Below are 13,140 nucleotides of genomic sequence, written 5' to 3' on the forward strand. Positions count from 1 at the left end.
ATTATTTGACCATTCAATGTCTTGCATTTCGTGCAGAGCGAGCATGCGTCAATTTCTGTGAATCCGTTGTGCACGTGCATGCTGTTTCAATCCAGTGCGGGAAAGGCGGACTCTGCCATTGACAGTGCAAACTACTATATGGGTGTAAATACATTTAATGGCTAAAGTGGAATAAATACCAGCCTTAAAAGACATCAATAGTATCATAAAAGTGTGCATTGCACACCGCCTCTCTTGCAGTGGCAGGCTTCAAGCCCTTGTGTAAAGCAGCCTCCGGTTTCAGCACCCCACGTCAATGGACAGCGACAAATAGTAAACGGAGTGTAATTATGGATCCCATTGCATTCCTTCCAAAGGGCCGCCATGCGTGGCTGGTTGAGGCAGAGCTGGTTGGTTCAAGTTAGGCATTGACCTGTTAGGGTCAGGATAGCTCATCGGTCATAGGACCTGAACAAATCGGGTTACTGCTACTTCGGCGAGCCTGGACGCCTGGCCAATCCCAGCGCTTGAATGTTATGCAGGGCGGGTCACGCACTCCTAATCAGTAAACAGAATATGATCTCATTGATATGAGATAATTCTATGGCTGTACTGAATAGCTTCAGTTCGAACACTGACATTTGAATTCTAAATTAACATTTGTATGCTGCGCAGCTTTTTTTCATGTCTATTTATTTAGTTTGAAGCCGTTATTTCTGCACAGTTGCAGGTAAAAGTCAGGCTACACTTATATTACCGGTAACATTTCCACTCACTTCAGCGAGTTGTAAATACCAAAAATCCAAATATACTGAAAAAGATGGATACAATAAATACACATGTTTTATATAATAAAATAATATGCTTCAGTCTGTATTTGTAGCCTTTCAAAAACAACATTTTCTCCAATTGCTGCTCAGTTCTCCAATTCGCCGAATCCGACATTTAAAGAGCAATGCATCAGCTGCAGGTGCACTTTAAAGGGCTTCTAAATGGGATATGCCACTCGACACATGATTGGTTTGATTCATGTTTAGCCCAAAACACACCTATGATTGATGCAGAGACTAAACACAACCCCTTTATCTCATTTACGCTCTACTTTGCGCCCAGATTGCATGTCGTTTAGCGCGTAAAATGCTCTTCAGACGATGCGCGATAGATCGTTCAAATAGGGCCCTAGAACCAAAACCTTCAACATCATGTTGAGTGGATTACAGATTGTTTTTAATGCATTCAAAGTTTGAACTACTAAATGCAATTCATGAACTGAGAAGATTATTTAGGGCATTGTGGGTAACGGCCCCTTCTCTCATCTGTTTGGAGACAGTTTGCTCAGTAACTCACCACGGGCTTAATTAGAGGAAGAACGATCGCAGGAGTATTTTACTTAAAAATAATTCAGTTCCTTCACTTCAATTTCCCCGAAGTCTGCGTTTTCACAAGAGGATTGCCTCTTATTTCACCCGCAGACACTTGCAGTGTTGCACAATATGCCATTATTCTCTTGTTAAGTGCATTAAGGGATTTCTTGTGACAAACTGGTGTCGTTGATCTTTTTGTTCCCTTTAAAGCGCCTCGCCTATTTCACACTTCATACAGTACAGGTGACGCCTTTGTTCATCTCACAGAATGCCTTTCTACTACTCTCAGCTATATGGCATGATCATAGCAGCATTCAGCTGTGTTTTACATGTCGGTGTAAAACACAGCGTTTGATTGAAAAAAACAGAAATGCAATGAAGAGAGCAATATATCCCGGCATAGAAAAAAAGTCAGCCTCTTTTCCTGAGTTATAAAATGGTGTTCAACTGCATTGCATTGTGGTCCATTGAGTCCAATTTCCAATCGAAAAGGAGAAATCTCCATACTAACCTAAGCCAATCACCAATGGCTTGTTGAGCCACAAAAGCTTGAAGGAAACGAATTAGGCAATTTGTTGCTGATGGCTCTCTGAAAAGAAAGAATACTATTTCTGTGAGCAACGAAGTGGTTGTAATGGTTCCGGTCATTTATCAGTTTTAATGGGTCATTAAAGGAGAGGGAACTAGCAGAGTGCACTCAGCATTCCCACATGGACAGGACCTTGATCACTGGGCTTTGCTACATTCGGATAATAATTTCCAAAGCCGCTCATGTCTCTCAAATAAATATCTCTTCATGTGTTATTTACTCTCTTTCCATCCCCAAAAAGTTGCTTAGAGTTGTGGCTGTCCAGAATCCTTATTTTTGCCACAAAGCAGCATTAAAATGGGAACCATCCCCTTTTGATCAGTATTGTGCAGTTTTCTAATATTTCTAGTCTTCTGTAGGCTCATGAGGGCGCTGCACTAAAACTAATACGAATATTAGTTGGTTTGTCTTAAAGATGTGAGAGAAAGAAACAAACAGTGAAACCATGGCTTGTGACTGAGGACGTCATCAGGAACCTCGTCTTTAAACGAAAACACATGTGTTCGATACCCAAACTCTTCAAATCAATCACCTATTGGATAGAGACCGTTTTTTGGTCATATCTCACAGGTGCTTTTTTCTATTCCTCAGTCAATTTGTTCCTCATGACTTCATACCATTCTTGTCGGTTTTTTTGTGTTTTTATACAACATTTTAAATACCAACGTATTGGTTACCTGCAGGACACAAGTCCAAAGCTCCCAATTATTCCGCTTTAATAGAATAGACAAATAAAATGTTTGCCGTGTGCCCTAATTAAAGTATCACACACTATCAGGGGGGTAGTGACACTTATTTAGCCACAGATACAGCAGATACACATTTCCTTGTGTTTTCCTTTTTACAGTAATATGCAAATTAACTGTAACTTTCCTAGAATAATAATGATCTGGTTGTTGTTTTTTCTTCAGACGACATTAATTACATAACTAACGAGAGACCGTATTGCGATGTGATCACACCAGCCGCAACACCAAATCTGTCCAGAGGCAGACTCAGAAGTGCAAAAACAATACGCTGCCGTAATGTTTGAGAAGAAATACGTTTCTTGTAGCAGTTTACTCATGGTGGTCGGTGGTCCTTGCTTGTTAAATAGGTTGGTGGGATGGGGGGGGGGCATGCCTCAGCAACAGAAGGGACTAAAATGGGATAAAAGTCCGTCGCCCAACTTTCCAAGATGCTTATGTGAAGGACAAAAGGCACAATCATAATTCCACTGCAGTCTTCTTCTCGCCGTGGATCACCCGTACAGTGATCTGACTTGGGCCCCAGGAGAGAAAAAAAGGGTCGAATCCATTGCTTAGACACAGCAGCTGCCACTATTTACTCTGCAGCTCTGTGTTCCGTTGATAGAAAATAGATGAGGCGCTAATTGATGCATGCCACCAGTAGTCCTCCATCCTGTGTGAGACGTGGGGCTTTGCTACAGAGGCCCCTTTGTCCTCAGCTCCTCTGTATTGATTTCCTGGCATATGCTTGGATTTTTCTGAATAGTACAATTTGTAAGAGTCACAATGCTGGGACAGCTCAGCCGCTGCGTGCAGACGTCTGCAGGAAAACGCGTGGCTTCACTACGCCAAAAAAAGAAAATGTATAAAAAGGAGTCGAGCTAAATGATTTTCTGTGCTACTTTCTCAACTGGATGGTCTTTAAACTAGCTCCCCCAGGAGATTTGCTTTTTTAGGCTGCCGATCGCTTTGATGCCTGCATGAGGGAAACACTGTTTCAACATATAACAGGAGCTCCATCCAAACCACACTTCCTTCGAACACAGACAGTACCAAAGTCATTGTGCAGTGGGAGGATTTTTTTTTTCCCCTCTCGCTTAGTCACAAGGCTTTTCAAGTGGCTATCAGACTGTGCATCATGTTTTGGAATATTCATGCGTGCGTGTGAATGCACGTTAGCCTGGGACTTCAGTGCATTTAAGCACATCGTAATGGTCCAGACCTGCTTCGTTCCCAAAAGGGTTCAGTCGCCGGTTGTGAGCAGCCAATTATGCAGCTGGTGTAAAAGGTGTAATATCGTGTGGAAGTATCCAGTAAGCGCACACACACACACACACACACACGCACACAGACTAATTTGATGCTGTTGCATTCATTCTGTGGATCGGCATTCTGGCGTAAACAAATCACAGGAGAAGAGATTCTCAGTCTCAGTGAGCCTGCAGGCTTCTGTCACATTTGTAGTGAGAGATCCACAAACAGTATATTGCAGCCAGTGCTTTTATTGCGCCAACACTTTCACCTAAAGAACAAACACATTGGGGGATCTAAGTAATTACTGATCTTTGCCACTGATCAGATCAAACTCAGTTGGTTCAACTGAGCATGCTGATCTTATGAGAAATGTTTCTATTTGAAGTAGTGCTCAAACAATGGCAATAATGGATTAGTCGATTTAAACCAGGGGTGCCCACACTTTTTCGGCTTGTGAGCTACTTTTAAAATGACCAAGTCAAAATGATCTACTTACATTAAATATATACTGAGTATACTTTATATTTACAATATATGTTGGCGTACCTTGCATAACTGCATGAACCCTTATGGCTTGGTCACCCAGTTTGTCTCCTCAATGAGCGCATCAGCAGATGTCCTGGCCTTATCGCAGATTGAGATCAAGCTCGCTGACATCCCTGAAGGCAAAAACATGACCTTCAAGTGGAGAGGAAAGCACCTGTTTGTCCGTCGCCGCACAGAGAAGGAAATCGCAGCAGAGGAGGGTGTGAATCTGGCGGAGCTCCGTGACCCCCAGCATGACAAGGACAGTGATTAACCCCCGCTGGGTCATCGTCCTCGGTGTGTGCACCCATCTGGGTTGTGTGCCCATCGCCAACGCCGGAGACTTCGGAGGCTACGACTGTCCGTGCCATGGCTCCCACTACGATGCTTCAGGAAGGATAAGAAAGGGACCTGCTCCTCTAAACCTGGAGGTTCCCTTCTATGAGTTCACTGAGGACGTAGACATAGTGGGATAAATACTGGAGCTCTGTCTCCGTTCCTCCCTGTAACATGTATCTTTTAGATGGCTCCGTGTGAGAGTGACATAAAATAAAACTATGATTGAGCTATTGACTTTTCCCTCGTAACAAAGTGAGTTGTTTTTCTTTGATTGATCTGCATCACTTAGCTTGATGTCTTTTGATTCGCAGACATTTTATTTGTTTTAATCTCTATGGATTTCTTTCATTCCGCACTATTTTTTAGCATTTAGTATTTTCCAAACAGCATTATGTAACAATGTATGAGGGCCGGGTGTGATCAGGTCCAATCCCTTTGCTGCCGCACCAATCCTGATATATTGTGTTGCAGCTGTGTGATGAAGTCAAAGGTGGGGCCTGTTTCATGGTTACCTAAAGTTGAGCTGGTAAAAGTGCTCATACACATGAACAAGAGGCCTGGGGAGCACAATGATGAGGATAAGATGACGGTACGATCAAGAAAAGCCACCGGCAATCTAAAAAAGTATCGACAAGTTGTGAACACATTCAGGAATGCGTCGGCCTGTTAATCAACTGGAAGGAACTATAGATCGAGATCAGGATGTTGTTGGTTTGTGACTCCAAAGAATGTGTAGATTGCTTTTTCTAAGGACCTTTTTTTTATCCTTTTGAGTTTGTGTCAGACAAGATGACAATTGTATACCAGTAATGGCAGCAGCAAAGAGTGAAAACTGCCAAGTAAGATAAAGAACTATTGAGTCACACTCCAGTCACTGATGGATTTAATCCTGAGGAACAAAGTGTGCTATGTACAACTATGAACCAGTGAAATACACAAATCTTTTTATTGATGAAATCATTTGAATACAATATACTGTGCACAGATGCAGGTAAAACCATTGTCTTAAACTTACATTACCATCAAATCAATCATCAATATAATCATCAAAACTATTTCAAACTGTACAGTTGGCGCTCATTCAGTGAATAACTTTTTGAATTGAAATCAGTGGAGTTGAACCGCGGTTAATCATGTGTAACTTCAGAGGTGACTCGTGCTGAAAGCTTTTATCACAAACGGAAACTTTACTGCAACCAGAACAGCTAAAGGGGATCGTTTCCTGTGTGGGTTTTCATGTGGACCTTCAGATCTCTGTTGCGCACAAATCTATTACATCAAACTGAGCAGCTGAAAGGTTTTTCTCCTGTGTGGGTTCTCATGTGACTCTTTAAATTTGAACGAACGTTAAAAGATTTCTTACAGACTGAGCAGCTGAAAGGATTTTCTCCTGTGTGGGTTCTCATGTGTGCCTGTAAATGTGAACGCTGGTTAAAAGATTTCTTACAGACTGAGCAGCTGAAAGGTTTTTCTCCTGTGTGGGTTCTCATGTGTATCTGTAAAGTTGAACGATGGTTAAAAGATTTCTTACAGACTGAGCAGCTGAAAGGATTTTCTCCTGTGTGGGTTCTCATGTGTATCTGTAAAGTTGAACGATGGTTAAAAGATTTCTTACAGACTGAGCAGCTGAAAGGATTTTCTCCTGTGTGGGTTCTCATGTGTGCCTGTAAATGTGAACGCTGGTTAAAAGATTTCTTACAGACTGAGCAGCTGAAAGGTTTTTCTCCTGTGTGGGTTCTCATGTGCATCTGTAAATTTGAACGAACGTTAAAAGATTTCTTACAGACTGAGCAGCTGAAAGGTTTTTCTCCTGTGTGGGTTATCATGTGTACCTTCAGATGTTGTCTCTTGCCAAATGTTTTCTCACACTCAGAGCATCTAAAACATTTCTCACCAGCGCTACATCTTGAATCACTGACACGGACTTCATCAGGTCTCACATAGTTTAAACCTGACTGAGGTTCTCTGGTCTTCTTCCCATCACCACCCTCATCAGTGTCAGAAGAGTCTCCAGTCTTCTCATCAGTATCTGGTTCTGGATATCTATCTGGATCCAAGTTCCTGTCTGGTTCTGGTCCTCCACAGTCCTCTCCATCAGCTTCTGTTCCCATCTGTTTAGTTTGTCTTTGATGAAGCTGTGAGGACTGAGCTTCCTCTTCTTCGTCTTCACTCTTCACAGGAGTGAATGAGAACTTGACATCAGCCTCCTCCAGACCTTGAAGCTGCTCTCCTTCCTGACTGGTGCAGTGTTCCTCCTGTTCTTCTTTAATGTGTGAGGGCTGTGGGTCCTCCTGTTCTTCTTTAATGTGTGAGGGCTCTGGGTCCTCCTGTTCTTCTTTAATGTGTGAGGGCTCTGGGTCCTCCTGGTCCAGAATGGAGCTCCACTCCTGCTGCTCAGAGGGAACCTCTTCTTTAACCACCAACAGCTGCTGGACGTCTGCAGGAAAAAAGTAAACACACACAGAGGGGTTACAAAGACATTTTAGAATTGAGCAAATAGTCTCCTGGACATACACTTCCAGAGTATCAACAGAACCAGATAATACAAGAATGTAATCAACTTATGTGACCATGAACATATGAACCATTTTAAGCTGCCAAATCCATGTGGTGTTATCAAAGAGAACACACTTGTACTTTAAGTTGAAATATTTCCTGTCATCTAGAACCTGAGAGAACAAATCAGCATACCTGCCAACTCATAAGAGGTGAAAGCGCGCGAGAAAACTACGAATTGCAACCGAGTCTCACTCCAAACTACATTAGAAGTTATCAGCCGGAGCATGAACAGTGTTTGAGAACTGAGAAGAAATAAAGTGAACCCACGTGCTCTTTGTATCCGGACTTCCGGGTTGAAAACAGCGTCCAGAAGTTCCCGTTGTCGCTTATTCTCCTCTTTTGAACGAGAGAGTTCCTCCTCGTACTCTGCTATCGTTCTTTCAAACAGACCAAATATCTCTTCACCAGCCGCAGTTAGTCGCTGGTTGACTAAAGATCTCAGCATTTCTAGTTTAGACATTTTCACTAAAACACAGAAAGTTTTCCTCCAGACGAACTCCGTTAAAAACACCGTTTACTCTCATTAAGCTCTGACTAGCGCTGTGTTGGTCACTTCCGTCCCCGTCCGTGTGTTTCCAGGTAGCATGCTAAGCTAACTTCAATAGCTTTATAGGCTGCCAGGAGATGAGTCCTCTTCTTCTTCCTCTCCTCTTTCTTCTTCTTCTTCTTCTTCCGTCTCCTTCTTCCAGTTGAATGGCGGACTACAAACCAATGTTTTAAGGCGCCACCTACTGGACTGGAGTGTGTAACATCATGACTTGACAGTTATCATTTAAACACAATGTTATTTATAAATAAAACGGTCCACAGTTACAGTACATGTTCAATTACATGCATACATTCTGTAATTACATTATGATTGTAAAAACATAATTATGTTAATTCCAAATCCTATATATACATACCGTATATATATATATATATATATATATATAGTACACAATGTCTCAAGTCATAGACTTTAACATAATAACATGCAGCGCCAGCGCCACTAACAGCAGATATAATAATGAAGGCGGTCATAAAATGGATTCAACAGAGTGGTTTGTGTAGGAGCAATCCACAGTGTCGTAGAAGCGCAGACAGGCCTTGTAATGCAGCAGCTTCTCAGTCAGTGGGCTGATGGTCAGTGCCTTGCCCTGCACAGTCAGGTCTTTGTACCTGGTCAGCATCAGTGAGATGAGAATGACAGTGTTTGTTATGCAGAATTAATAAACTAATTCAACTTGTATTCCACATGTTTTTATATATTATATGATCTGTAGGCTTACCTGTTAGACACGCTCCAAAACACGAAGGTATTTACAGCCATCAGTGTGGCCAGGAGGAAGAAGAACCTCTCCAGATTCCCATCATGCAGTATGTTTGGGTAGAAGTTACCTGTAAACGAGTGTCAACGTGGTCCTATCAGCATCAGCAGCATAGTTTTTTTCAATGAAATTCCCGTGTCAATGTAATTTGTTATTGGTAGAGACCAGGCAATGCAGTATTTGTACTCATTTTACCTCCAGAAAGAAAGAACACCAGCTGAATGATGAAGGCTCCCAGAAAGCAGCCTCCTCCGTAGGACAGGGTGAGGAAGTGCAGGGAGATCCCTCTGATGTGGCTCGGGGTCAGCTGGAACTCTGACAGACGCTTGTCAATCTGCTCTGTGTAGCGCGCACTGTCACGTTACGCACACGCTTTCCGCTGAGTCTCCAGCTCTGACGCCAGGTTTTGGAAGTTTCCCAAATCATGGCGCTGCAGCTTTAGCTTCTTTAGCAGAAATAAATTGGAAGATTAACTAATTAGCTTGCCGGAGTTTTGCAGTAGCTCGCGCGGTTGACTCCGCATACGTGGTGACCCGTGTTTTAGAAAATCAAGTGGCAAATGCCATGCGGACATCTAATTTTTTTTTAATGGCATGCGATCTACCCGCACTACCTTCGACGTATTGGGCACCCCTGATATCGAGCAAACATGTGAAACGTTTTCTGGTTCCAGCTTATCAGATGCCAGGCTTTGGTGCGTTCTTCGAACAGTAACTCTTGGTCAGCGGCCCTAAACGTCAAACTATGACGCTCTACGTCAGTGGTTCTCAACTGGTCTGGCTGCGGGACCCACCATCACCCCTTAATGACAAGCCGGGACCCACGACCCAAATTATATATATAATTTGGGTATATCTATGTTCAAGAAATCTTGTAGTAGTAACTTCTCTGTGTAGTAAACAACTGTCAAATCAAATAAAGAAAGTACACATCAATTATATTTAACAAATATTATTCTGATTTTTCAAATTGAACTGGATGGATTATAAATAATACATAGAAATACATGAATAAATAACGGCTGGATTAAAATAACGGCTGGATTAAAAAACAAATTACTTCACGAAATTAATTATAGCAAAATAATTTTCACTGAATTACCCTGCAGCTTTAAATTCAGTTCATTCAGGGTGAAGTGAAAAAGCCACAATATTATATTTTTCTCATCTTCTCAAAAGAGAAATTAGTGTTTGACTGGACAGACTCATATAGGTGAATTCTTCAGAGTCTCATGACTCTGGTCTCTCTGGCCATTTCTCGCTTTTGGAGATCGTCCTATGATTTGACTTTCACGACTCACACCTCAATAAATAGTCCTGCTCTGCTCATATGTCCTCGTCTCTCCCTGTGTGTCATGGTGTGTGAACATCTCACTTGAGTCAGGAAACTTGTCAGAATACTCATATTTGATTGGCTGAGCTTCATCACGTGATGCGATTCACAACGCATTGGTCGTGTTTTTCCTGCACCGCTGAACAAGTGCCGTATATGCTGGAATAATTCCGCTGCATAAAAAATGCCCTTCAAAATAAAATCACTTTTATTTTTTTATTTTTTGTCAGGCAAAGGCCCCACGACCCACTGAAAATGGGTCCGCGACCCACCAGTTGAGAATCACTGCTCTAGGTAACCCTCTAGCGTCAGTTTTGGACATTAGTAAAGTACGGAAGTAAAAAAACGTCAGGTAAAATAGGTCAACGTTGACTTGGTCTCACTCAGGACACAAACTCTTTTTGACAATTTGAGTGGCTTAATGATATAATCGATCTATAATAGATATAATGTAAAAAAAGGCAGACTGCATGGACTAAAAGCGATGATCCTGAAAGTGGGTTCATGCAGAGAGAGAGAGAGGCTAAATGCAATGAATTGTCAAATATGGCGATATGCGCACAGACGATTGTTCCGCGAAAGCATTGATGAAATTGCACTGGTTTGGACACTCAAAAGGTGAATCCTGCTTCCTTTCTGACTTCTGCACACACAACAAATCTCTGCTCTCTTAGTTTCGGATTGTGACATAAAATGTTAGAGTTGATGTTGCAACTCCAACGTCAAAAAGGTGTGGGGAGAGGTGCTGCCGTGGAAGCATTCAGTCAACTTTAACTCCAAAAGAACTGAAACAAAACTTAACCAAACCGGTGTTATGGTAATTTTTGAGTGATTTGGGGAAAATTTACATTTTTAGTTATTGCTTGCTCCAAAAAACAATTTGAACAGTCGCATGGAATAGAGTTGGAAGGGAGGAGCTATTCCAGTTGCCCCTGGTTTGCGAAGTAAAAGTTAGTTTAATTTTCAACCTACAAAATGTTACGTGACTCCCAGTTGGAGCACTTCTTCTTCGGTTTGGATCGGCATGAAACTCCTGGTTGAATCATCAGTCCATATGATTAACAACCGCATTAGAAAATATGAAAGAACAAGCCAGTGTGCCTGAAAAATTCAGGGGAGAAATCAACTACGGCTCTTGAAAATGTGCATTTCGACATTCAAGTACCGATTTGAAGCTTCCGAACGCCTCCACAGATCCTGGTGTAGAGACATTTTTACTTAAAAAATGTTTTCATCAACAAATAGATCGCATTTTGTTTACATCTGTGTGGAGCATCGGCCAGACTGGTGGCAATAAGGGAAATCTACAGAACGGTCATATAATCTGGCAGGGTTTAGTGTTTCTACGTTGAGTAACAATGAGGATATTGCATAAAGAAAAAACTGAAATGGAAGCTCTACAAGAATATGATTAAAAAAGGTGTTTAATTCTGACAGACATCATGCAGACCTTTGTGCAGGTAATCTCAGAAGTAATCATCTTCAAAATACTTAAATGATAAAAACTGATTTGGTTTGTGTTTACTGTTTAGGGAGGGAAGCCTTTAAGCTTGTTGGCGTGAAATGTGTTTGTGCGGCGCCATGGCAGGATTAACCTGTTTGCGTGGGCCCTCGGGGGCTAGAATGTTTTGTTCAAAACCTCCGTCGCCATCAAGTACAAAAGCCAGCCAACACCTGATGCAGTACTTAACGGTCTGTACTTTTCTGTGTGTCAGTCAGCTTGAGGAGATATGATTCAACACAGCAAAGAAAGGGCCCCACAAGATTAGGTAGGGCCCGCATTTTAAGTTTGATATTTAATTGTTTCAGGATGGCAACATCCCAAACTAATTGTCAAACGAATCAAGTTCCACACAAACAGATGTGACACAGGGAAGCTCTGGTTGTCTGGGAGTAGAGTTAGCAGAGTCGCGCCACTGACGGAAGTGACCCTTCACCTGTAGCCGATAGACAGCATGCGAGGCCCACCTGATGCTCACGCTGTCCATTGACAGCTCCCACTGAGCGTCCGTCATGCTAACGTTGTCCGTGCCGAGCGCGGCGCCAGACTCTTGTCAGACACGGAAGGGGGTCCGACGAGAGCGACTCTTTCCCTCTCACTCCGGTGTCACCTTGGCTGTCACGGCCGACTTGAATCCCTTTGGAGCCTGGAGTGAATTCTCCGGAGTGACGGTGGCGATTGCTAATCCGTCAGAATGATTTGGTGACAGGCGGAAGTGCTAATCCCCACTGTGTTATTCAGTGCCAGTGCGAAGCGCCTAATCCTTTGCTGAGGGTCAGATGTAAAAAAACAACCTAAAAGGGCTCTCGAGGGAAAAACGGACGTTCATGCCTCCAGTACACACTGGTATTAACACTGCCAATATTTACTGCCACTATGTGTATTTTGTCGTGAATGTGATTTGATTCTAAGCCAAAAGCGTATTCGTGAGGTGATTGGCAGCTGAGCGAAGAGACATGTTGTTCCTCAGGCGAATATAAATCATTCAAACACCTTCAGGGGAAGTTTCTTCAACCTGTTTTCGGGGTAACACTTTTTGTTTTATCCGTAGAGAAACTGACTCATTTTTGGAACGTATCAGTTTTGAGAGAGCGTAACATTTAAACATCAAGATTTTCAAAATTACTTCCTAGAAAATGTGTAGCTGAACACGGAGAAAATAGCAGGTCCCACACTGACATATTGCAAGTGGAGGAGAGTTTCCAGGGAATGAGAGGAGCGCAAGTTCTCAGAGAAAGACATTTTGTAATGAGAGCATATTACGAATCAAATCCCTTGGCGGCTAATAGGAAGTGACTGACTTTTAAAGCTAGTATCAATTATACGAGCTGTGAGGAGCATCTTGCTTTAGCTTCCGATACCTAATGTCGAAGTGATTTATTTTCCAGAGGAAATGATGGAAATGCATGCAGTGACCCAGAGGTAGTGTGCAGAAAATAGACGTCCCTGAGCAACTGTATATGAATTGCAAACTTTTATTCAAACTGCCCGAGTTAATCCCCTAATTATTAGCACTCTGATGCAAATGGGGTATTGTTGACTGTGGGCCCTCTCATTCACAGAGATGAATCATCTTCTCTCTGACTGAATGAGAGGCCTGAAGCAGGGAGCGAGCGAGCCGGAAGGGATTTGACAAACACGTGTTATCATAATTATGCAG

General features: G+C 42.4%; 1 protein-coding gene across 1 annotated transcript in view; it reads right to left on the reverse strand.

Moving 5' to 3' along the window:
• The window catches only part of LOC306790001 (uncharacterized protein), a gene marked incomplete at its 3' end in the record, with an annotated part of 371,019 nt that extends 363,052 nt beyond the window's left edge, over nt 1–7,967 (reverse strand). The window contains exon 1 of the mRNA XM_079286106.1: nt 7,605–7,967. The remainder of the gene's footprint in view (nt 1–7,604) is intronic.
• Nucleotides 7,968–13,140: the final 5,173 nt, after the last annotated feature.

Source organism: Melanostigma gelatinosum (genome assembly GCF_949748355.1).
Source record: "Melanostigma gelatinosum genome assembly, chromosome: 16".
Classification (NCBI taxonomy): Eukaryota; Metazoa; Chordata; class Actinopteri; order Perciformes; family Zoarcidae; genus Melanostigma; species Melanostigma gelatinosum.